We start from the raw sequence: 11,477 nt of genomic DNA, 5'->3' as shown, positions 1-11,477 counted from the left end.
GTAATTAAAGAAAACAAAGGTGTTTTGTTTTAGTTGTTTTCTTTAATTTAATTTGACTAACTTGGCAAGGTTATGTAGGGTACCAATTAAACTAAAAAATATATATGAATTGTGATTTATTAAAATAATATTTTTTATTTTTAATATTAACCCATCAAAACAATTAAAAAAAATTAAAACACGATTTTAAAACATAAACAACATTATTTATCTTTAACTTCAACTTATTAATTTTAAAAATATAAAAAAATTAATTTTACAAAAAAAAATCAAATTTTTGGCTAACAAACAGCCAGCCGGGTAGCCAACCGGTGCCGTAGCTGCAGCAGAATTGTGACCTTAATCAAATTCCTCTCCGTCTCAATTAATTTGAAATTTTATATCGTTTCCTTTTGTTACCCCCAGAAAAGCTATTGTTTCCTTAAAGGGAAAGAGAAGTGGAGAGGCTCTTTCCTCGGTTATGATAAAAATTTAGAATTAAATTTTTATTTTTTATCTCATATTTAAATTCTTGATTGTTTATATGATAGTTATTAGAGGCTTACATAATTATTAATTTGAGAGTATGTAATATTAATTGTAATGTGTGTAAACTAGCCGGGCATCCATATTAATCTTAAAAAAAAAAAAAAAAATTTAAAGTCGCCTTTTCCATAAGGAGGGAGGCTGGATCATGTGCGTGTCTATACCTTGTTATGGGCGCTAAAAAAATTAATGGAAAGTGTCCCTACCATGAGAAGGTGGGGGGGGCATTTAAGTCTTTGTACAAAATTGGAAGGTGGAGTATCCCTATTAATCGCAGTTTTGTTGTCATTTGCACACTGTTTTTTGCTTCATCCGCAGCAGCCCCTGGAATCTGCTAAATACTATCCTACAAACACTTCTTTTTTAATTAATTCACTATTTTACCCATAACCAGGAGAATTAGCTTGTCGGTTATGGGAAGAACTCTTGGTTAGTTGAGTGCTCACTGCCTTTCAGTTTTTGTGAAGCGAATTTCATGCCAATTGAAAATGTTCTTACACGTGTATTTCCCTTCCTTTTTTGTGTTCGTCACATTAATTGATCCCGCCAATCACTTTTCTGTTTGGCTTTTTAGTTTTTTCCTTTTCTTCTTTTTATGTTATGCGTTTAATCTAAAAATGTTTATCAAGTTATTTTTATTTAAAAATATATTAAATTAATATTTTTTATAATTTTGATGTATTAATATAAAAATAATATATATATAATAAAATACAGTCTTAATATATTTTTAATTAAAAGTATACCATTCATCGGAGGGTATTTTGAATAATGGTAAAAGTTGTTTTTCAAAATAATTTTTATTTATAGATGTATTCTAATAATATTTTTTGAAATTTTTTTGACATCATCATATTAAAATAATATAAAAATACAAAACACCCCTGCATTACTAGGGCCCGTTTATTTTTGTAGTTGAAAAGTGTTTTTGTAAAAAAATAATTTTTTGTTTCAAATTAATTTTTTATGTATTTTTTAGATCATTTTGATATAATAATATTAAAAATATTTTTTAAAAAAATTATTATTTAAATATATTTCAAGACAAAAATTAAAAAGCAACAAATAATAATAAGATCATAAAACAAATTCTTAACACACTTAAGCGACCATTGATTTTAATTGTGATCCTTTTTGGACGTGCCACCGATGTATGTCCACATAAATTTCATCACCGTTGACCTGGAGTTCAGCGACTTTAGGATTGACTCGACTTTCAGGAAGTGTACTCTACATGTAGGAAAACGATTCCGTGTCTTTTAATAATATACGGTAAAGTTAAGTTGAATAAGAAAAGGTCAATCCTTCTGCTCGCCTTCGTGAATCTTTATAAGATGTATGCGTAGACATCCCATGTATATAATTTACAATTTACATGAGAGAAAATGCATACACGACGTGTAATTTTTGTCATTATTATTATTATTTTGGATTTTATTAGGGTATTTTTTTGGTTTAACGTGAATGTGCAAGTCAGCTTACGCGTACCTCGACTAATCCCACGCACCCTGAAGTTAACGACCATGTAAGCTTGCAGTGGTCATTATATGAGCAACCACAAGCCTCGAACCTGAAACAACAGAAAGAACAAATCTCTTGATCTTAAACTTTTACTACTGGGTCATCACTTAGATGGTTTGGATGTGGGGTACTTGATAGGTCGATTTGAGGTGCTCCTAGGTTATAATGATACTTTTTTTTTTTGTTGAAACCACAAATTTCTCCCGAGGACTATTTAGTAACAGGTTCAATGTTTTTAAAAATTTTAATTTTTGTTTGTTTAAAATTAATATTTTTTAATGTTTTTTATTATTTTAATATGTTAATATAAAAATAATTTTTAAAAAATAAAAAAATACATTATTTTAATACATTTCTAACTAAAAATTACTTTAAAAAATAACAAACCACACTCAAATATACCATTAGCAATAGAATAGCTCAGCTCAAATATTTTTATCGCAAGACAAGATTATTCTGATATGCATCATTCATGTCAGATAATTAAAAGTCCACACATGTTAAGCAAAACACTATGCATGATGGCATCATGGATCCCCTCTGACTTGCTGTTTACAACGGTTTCTTTTTCTTTTTTATTTGGTCTATATAAGACTAAATTTTAAGTTATTTTAGACTAATTTGACAGGAGATGATGAAATTAAAAGATATCAAACCAAAGTGATAAATAAATAAAGGATATTGATGGCTTTTTCAAACTTTGAGAAGAAATACCTATTTTGCTCTTAAAAACAAAAAACAGGGCAATTATATCTTTTTGCTTTTATAATAAATAATTAAATAACCATTCTATTGCTAGGTTCAAATTTTTTAAAAGCTCTTTACAATGACTTTTTCATTTTTTTCATTTTTAAAGAACAATAAAATAATTTGCATTCCTTTAAAATTAGATTTTCTATAGCTTGCATTTAGGAGCATTTTCTTAATTGCAATCATTTTTTTTTTTTATGGTAAGGTTGGTTTATGGGTGGTTTTGTAATATAATATATACGAATATTATTAAATAAAAGCTGCTATGTTATTAAAAAAAACAAGTTGCATTCGTGAACACGTGGCAACCCCTGCATCATTTGAACGGCACGTGCAGCTAACTTCAGTAAACATGTGTCGCCTCTCACAATAATATTTGGATCGTATCGGTGTCGCCTCCATGTTGAGGCGACACATGTGACCAACGAGCATATAGTTTGATGCCAACAGTCTCTTTATTTTTTTCTATCCTTCTTGATTTCCGTATATTTACTTTTAATTTTTTCAAGCAGCCCTTCATTTTGTTATTCATTTAGATTTGGTCTGGATTTTTTAATTATTATTTGTTTTATTTTGAATAATTTATAAAATTAGAATTCCTTTTAAATGTCACCCCCCTTCAATTTTTTTTAGCTTTCAGATTCGAACCTTATTTTTTTAATTGTTATTTGTTTTGTTTGAAATAATTTTTAAAATTAATTTTTTTATAGTTTAATCCCACTCCAATTTTTTTTCATATCAAATTTGATCTATGTTCCTTTGATTGTTGTTTTTTCCATCTTGGTGATTTTTTAAATTGTTTTTTTTTTTCGGTTTCATCCTTCAACATTAAATTGATTTGGAATTGAGTTAAAGTTTAGAATTTTATAAATTGCAATTTTTAAAGACTAGCCTAGGATTTTATTTATTTTCTTTCTATATAATTTTTCATTAATTTTAAAAATAACTCGGGTTATCTTAGTTCTTTTTATTTTGCATTCTTTGTTGGATTTACCTTGGCAAGTTTTCTAAATTGATTTTTTTATTTTATCCCTCGATATTAAATTGGTTTTAATTATTTTTTTTTGGTTTTTTTATTTAATATTGAGTTGTTTTATAGTCGAGCTTCATGATTTTATTTAACTCGCTTTCGTTGATGATTTTTTTACCTTTTATCGGCATTAATAGTCATTTGATTAGATAAAAAATTTACTATGAGAAACAAAATTATTAAACACAATCAAGTACATGGCTCATGCCGCGAAATCAAATATTTTAATCCTGGTTATCTCTTGATTAAATATCGATTTAATTAATTAAATACGTGTACAAACATTTTGGTTTATGATTGATAATTTTTTTTATTTCAAAAACACCTTAAAAAGCCTATATATTACTTTTTTACAAAATAAACATTCTTCCTGGTCAAATAACTATTTTTATATATACTCGTAATTCGCTGCACAATCATTCTAATAAAATTGAAAATAAATCACCCCACAGTTTGGACAATTTAAAAACCTTCTATCCAAATTATTCAATTTTGTCAACTATTCTTTGTTGATGCTCTTTTTCCATAATTTCAAAAAATATATACTTCAAGAACTTTGACAACACTATTAACACTATCTTCACCTTTTTCAAGTTACTCCATTTAGATCAAATTATATATTCTTTCGGGCTAATTAGAAGAACACGTGCAGGGGTAGTTTTATCTCATGTTTAAAACATTCAGGGTAAAATTAATACAGTAAAAAAAGTTCAGGATTCAATAAAAATAAAGGCAAACATCTGGAGCAAATTTGAGTTGTTATAACTTTTTCAAATCTTTTAATTCCTATAATCCAGTGTTTGGAAATATTGCAGTGATAGCAGTTTAAAATAATTTTTGTTTAGAAATATATTAAAATAATATATTTTTTATTTTTTAAAAATTATTTTTGATATAGTACGTCAAAATAATCTAAAAATAAAAAATAATTAATTTTGAACAAAAAATTTTAAATTTTTAAAAATATAATTTCAACGTATTATGTAGATTGTATCGATATGATTTATGTTTTTTTCATGGAAAAAATATTTAATTACAAAATAATTTATGTGCTTTTACTAAATCACATATAATTGCGTTTTATATTTTAACTTTGTAAAAAATAAAATAATATATTTTTTATTTATATAAACTTGTTGTTTTATTTATTTTATATATAAAAATCCATCCCACAACATTTTTAACAAAGACATATATTTTTAAAATTTATTTATTTAAAAATTAAAATCTATTTTTTTTTAAATCTATTTTTCTTACAAACCACAATTACAAAAATTAACACAGTGCCAAATATATAGATATATGAATTACTAGTGTTGGGTAGTTTTGGACGATGGATCTTGGGTTGTGCTGTCGGCGGGTAAAGATATTAAGATAACCTCCAGAGGCTGAGCTAATCATGGGTCCTTTTTGGCACTCTGGATTCTAGAAGCCCCCGTTAGCATGGCGTTTGCTCCAAAATTTGAATATCCTCAATTCCTCATGTAACGGATATTTTTCAAAGTATGCCCGCGATACGTTTAATTTCGTGATTCCCTTTTTGTCGGTAACTAAATGATCGCGACTTGTCGTGGATCCACTAGAAAATCCCATTTTAATTCATTAAGTCTCTATATAAAAAAAATTAATCAGAGTTTAAAATACATATGAATATTTTTTCAATTTAGTATACGAATTTCATGTAATCAAATAAATTATTTCATCTAAAATCTAATCAGTATAAATATTATGTAAACTACACACAATAAATTGATCAATTATTAATTATAACATAATTATCTAGTATGTTTTTTGAAATGCATGTCATTAAAAAATCACGTATAATAATATTGATAAATCATACATGAAAAAACAAGATTTTAAATAATTGTAATTAAAATTGCAAAGATTCAATAGAAAACAAAATGATAAAAACCAAAAGAACAAATAATTCAATCCAGGTCCTGAACACAAAATGCTCAAGAAATCAAAATCAGGACGTAATAAAAAATATGCAAAATACATAGATGAAATAATATCTTATCCAGACAATAGAGACCAAAATGCATTTTTATATAAAATTTATATCCATTCCAAGCGTCAACAACCCAAAATATCCTTTACTTAATATTTTAAAGTTATTGTAATGTATTGATGTTAAAAATAATTTAAAAATAAATAAATAATATATTTTTAAATAAATATATATAAAAAAACAATTACCATACTCGCTATTACCATTAAAATAAACATAAAAACTAACATTAAACTTCACCCCAAGTTCGATAATCATATCAAAATTACAAATCTAATTAAAGTTATGGTTGAAACTTTTATGTCTAGAATTTTGAAACAAAATGTTCAAAATCCAACGGTGAAAAAGCACACACTTGTTATAATAGACTATTATTCGTAACACAAATTCTTATTTAATGGCAGTCTAAGCCATGGTCGTGGCCGGAATTCGATGTCTCCACCGATCTTTTCCCTTTCTAACTCTCTCAATTGCTGCTTCTTTCTCACAGATCATGGTGCTAAAACGACATATTTTAAACAAAAAAGACTTTTTATTATTATTATTATTAAATGGTGCCAAAAAATCACTTTAAATTTTTGAACTTAAACTGCACCGTTTTTTAACCAAAGTCACCAATTCTTCACCTCGACAACGAAAAGTGAAAACCCGTAGTTTTTTTTTTTGTAATTTTTATCAATCATCAGCATCAAAATAACTGCGAGGACCATATCTCCTTCTTCGTAATTGTCTGCTACCCTTGTTTCTTTTCTTTTCTTTCCTTTTTCTTTTTTATGTTGTCTCCACTCTACAATCCTTAAAAGCCATTGAAAAAGAAAGAACACGGTATTATTTATTTCTTCTCACATTGACAGTGACTGAATAATCATAGAAAATTAATTTCATATTTTTAGTAGACAAAACACATCTCCATAAACAAGGTTTCAAGTAATAAAACGCTGAGTAATTGACACCGAAGTTATTTTTTTTTTTTTTTGATTTACGTGGGGTGTCCGGGCCAGCTTACGCGCACCACGACTATTCCTCACGGCCCGCTGGACATCCTGCAAGTCCAGGAGCATGTAAGGCACCGCGGGGGTGACAGGCGTACACATAGAGGATCGAACCCGGGACAGGGGCGGAACAAGTCACACGAATTGACACCGAAGTTATTTGCCATCATACCATGTGATCTCTTAGAACTTGCTGTCTGTCTGTCTGTCTGTCTGTCCGTCCGTTGCATAATTCATTTCCGGAAAATTCCAAGCGTTCAGCTTACCTACACTGTAAATATATATCGTTCGACGTCAAGGGGATTGAATGCTTCGAAAGTCAACTGCTGATGGCCATATTCAACCAATTCCCTATGTAATCTACTGCCCTCCTATAATCAATTTGCTTGCCATCAACTTTTTTTTTTTTTTTTTGTCTCCTGGAGTATCATAATGTATCATTTTTACGCCTCCTCCCACATGGTTTGTGTTCTGGGCTTAGATGTTAACTATCATAAAATTTTTCCCTTCCTCCTGACTTACGTTAATCAGAGGTAGCATTTGTATAAGGGTAAAAAGAGGGATGAATTGTTATAAGAATAATTGTCACAGAAGAATAAAATTAGAGTGTAAAAGTTATTTTTAATAATTTTTGATATATTCATAAATTGAAGGGTTTGATATTGGTGGAAAGTGAGAGAGAGAAAATAAATTATTAGCAATGATTAATGAATATATCAAAATTAGAATGATAAAAATTAAAAGAATAATTTTTCACTCATTCTTCCACTTCATGAAATATATCAAAATTGATGGATTAAAAAGAAAGAAAGAAAGAAAGAATCGGAGAGGTGGAAATCCGAACTTTGGATGATCGTTTGTGATCTCTGTACAATCTTGGACTAAGTTGTATGGAAAAAACTCCCACAAGAGTTTGTCAACTACATGATGTTGAAAACCCAACTCACTAGAATCGTGCCAAACTTTTAAAGTCGTTGAAAAGACAGACCATGGACCGGGCTTGGTCTGGTTTATAAATAACCGGAGGCTGGGTTCAACCTGCCTGTGAAAGTGATGCGTGTAAATAATCTCGGCAAAAACTACAGAGGGAGTTCGACATGGTGGCACGCGAGAAAGTTATTTGAGATGTCAAAGATTTGCGCTTGATACTGCCAAAAAAAATCTTATTGTCCACTGGTTTAACGTTTGTGATTTCGTTTGGACCGACATGCTTTTATTATTTGTTAATAATCACACATTTGTTTCAGATATCACGACTATGTTTTCAAACATCTTTAGTAAATATTAATCTGTTTACTTGATAATTGGAATTTTATCAAATCAAATGTTTGTTTTTTATTTATTTATGAAAAAGTTAATTTCTTTCTACGAAGATATTAAATTTCTAGTTAGATATATTTCAATTAATATACTAGTTTCATACTGGTATGAGTTTTTATATGTATAATGTTTGAACAAAAGGCAAATATTAAAAAAAATAATTTTAGATATTATACGTGTTTTAAAGTTAAAAGTTAAAACCGTAAATTCATTTAAATCTTTTATGAATCCTTAAAAATAAATCAAATATAATTTAAGTTGTTTTGAGAGTGCGATTATAGTTGTATTTTAAAGTGTTTTTTTATTTAACAATGTCTTAAAATAATATATTTTTTATTTTTTAAAAATTATTTTTGATATCAACGTATCAAAATGATTTAAAAATATTAAAAATATATTAATTTAAAATAAAAAATAAAAATAAATTTTAAAACATAAAAACAAACTCGATCTAAAACAAAAATGTATCTCAATTTTATAATAGAAGTTGTGCAGGATGATAAATACTGCTAAAAAAGTTTTTATTAATAGCTTTATCATATCTCATCTCACTCTTGATCGCGTCCACATGGTAGACACGGTTAAGAAAAGATTGGGCCAGCTCTAATGCGAAATTTCAAATTAAAAGGCAGGAAATTAAGAATGCTTAGTCCAAACTGGTCAGGGGTGGGTTTCGGCTTTAACTGACCAACCCCACAGAAGACTTTTTATTTATTTAATAAAAGCTAACAAGGTAAAGTGTTAGTATTAAATACAAATTAATTAGAAATGAAAAAAATAAAAGAAGAAAAAAGAAGCGAAGTTATTAATTACATGTAAGAATGGATCAATAACCTAACAAATAGATTTTAAGGTTTATTTTCACTTATCTAAGCACTTGTAAGTATCAAATTACGAAAAGATCCATACCTCTTCATTGACCAGATCATTTTTCCTTGGGAGAAGTTGACATTAACTTTTTGTTTTTTGGATTTGAGGAAAACTTCATTTCTGAAAAGTGCATTTTGTGGATCCAAGTGAGTAAGTAAAACCCTGACTGTCACAGGTTTTTACAAGAGATGCACGTCCTGACTCGAACTCGAGACCTGTTGTGCAGATTTCAAGCTCTTTACCACCACGCTATGCCCCTTAAGAAAATTGACATTAACGCCAACGAGATCTGGGAGTTCGTGGGTTTCATTCATATAAAAAAAAAGATTAATTACAAAAATACTTTTAGCCTATAAAATCGTTTTCAGTTTTAGCCCTCATATGTCTGTGGATTGAATCAATAGTTTCAACGTTACTCTTTCATACGAATTCCATCCAGATCAGCTAATAGATTTTGTTAGATGATTAGAAAGGTAGAATAAAATGTATTAAACTAAAAAATACATTAAAGAAATCATTCTTTTATCAACATCAACAAAAACCCATCTAAGTTAAATAATAATGATGATTTTTTAATGAAAAAGAATAACAATAACTTTCCATGTAATTGTAGCTGGGATTTTTGTTAATATTGTTGGAAATATCATAAGCATATATACCGGCAACCTTACAGGCAGGATTAAACTTGAGTTTTGACAGGCTTGTTCCCGTTCTTTTCAGGCCCTTGGCACATGACAACTATACTAGCTAGCTGATCATGTTCATGCACAGCATGTGCAATCCTATCTCTTCAGAAGACAGAAAAAAAAGAGAGACTTGGTGTGATCCAACTCAATTCTGGTGGTGGCACCATAAATTCCTACGTTAGGGGGACCTGATCATGATCTACCTTTCCACCCCCCTTACGCTCATAAAAGGAGGAAATAAAGATGTTACCATAGTTTCTTTAAGAGCTGCACATGGCATATATCATAATTAATATGCTCCCACGGTGTTACTATTTTTCCAAAAATATATGTAGGCAATGGCTTGTTACATATGTTAAAAAATAATATAAATCATATTCCGAGACCTCACCTAAAAGTTTAAGGTATTGGGTTGAGATGATTCTTTGACATGGTACCAGAGCTTTGATGATCAAGTTGTCACGAGTTCGAATCTCATCATCTCTATTTATTTAATAAAAATTAAACACATGGTAACATGAGTCTCTACAAGTTTTAATTTTAAAGAGTTTTTACTTGATGACGTGTATTAGAGAATAATATAAATCATATCCTGAAACCTTACCTAAAAATTTAAACTATTGGATTAATATGATTCTTCAACAACATCCACATCCCAGATTATGGTTAATTACCCGAAAAATGAGTTAAGTTTTGTTATTGATGTTCTTATCTCTGTCTTGGCAATCATGACAAGGATACAAATTAATTAGATCGCACATGGTAAGTGACACACACATGTACACTCACCTTGTTCTTCAGTCTGAAAAATGCAAGTCTAGAAACCCTAAATCAATAGAATTTGGTTGGTGCGGATACGTTAAATACCAAGTTTCGTGGCATTGTCTTCTTGCCGGTGGCTATCTTTAAATTAAATCATAAGCAAGAAAGAAGAAGAAGAAAAGAAAAGGAAAAAAATGTCTTTCTATGAGCAGCAATGCGAGCTTATTTTAACATTGGAATGCACTAGATTTTTTTGGTGAAAATAATATGTTTTAATCAAACACACAGGACAAGGGCTAATGAAAACTCCAATGCGTTTTTTTCAAGATGCCATAGAGATTTCAAGAATTATGATACTTGTAGTAACACCATCACCAATCTCACCACGCTACAGGAAATTATATTAAATTAAATACTATATATAAATGCAAAAGCTCCTAGAACAACGCAGAGAACAATAGTATTGATATTACCGACAACATAGTCAAGAGAGAAAAAAGTGCTGCAATATTTCAAGACAGCATGATCGAAAACATGTAGTTCGCCATTGGATATGAATGTATAATTAATGTACTGTTGAAGTTCAGCTGCAACTGAATATAAATGTAATCAGCCAATTCAATGAAACAGCTACAAACTGGGTTGCGTGTTTTCTTGTGGATCCACTAGGTTTCTTGTTGTTGATGAGGATTCATTGCTAATTTCTAGATCTACTGGGTTCTCTTGTTGTTTCCTTGATAACTAGCTGTTGATTTCTTACATTGAGAGAGAGAGATATTTTGTTTTGTTTTGTGCAGGCATATTCCTCGGAGAGATTGATTCATCCAAGAGATCGACAACCACATCGACCTTGCAGTGAAGGTGGGAGTGGCGGTAGATAGGTGAGAGTGGTGATGAGGGCGGCGTGGGGAAGAAAGGTGGTGGATCTTAATAATGCATAAACCTCATTTTCTGATTTCACTCCTTTTAAAGTGTAAGGTTCCCAACTAATTCTTCTGGCTCTAGAT

The sequence above is a fragment of the Populus nigra genome, chromosome 6, assembly GCF_951802175.1.
Source record: "Populus nigra chromosome 6, ddPopNigr1.1, whole genome shotgun sequence".
Classification (NCBI taxonomy): Eukaryota; Viridiplantae; Streptophyta; class Magnoliopsida; order Malpighiales; family Salicaceae; genus Populus; species Populus nigra.
The sequence above is the reverse complement of the archived record's forward strand: the minus strand, read 5'-3'. Positions refer to the sequence as shown.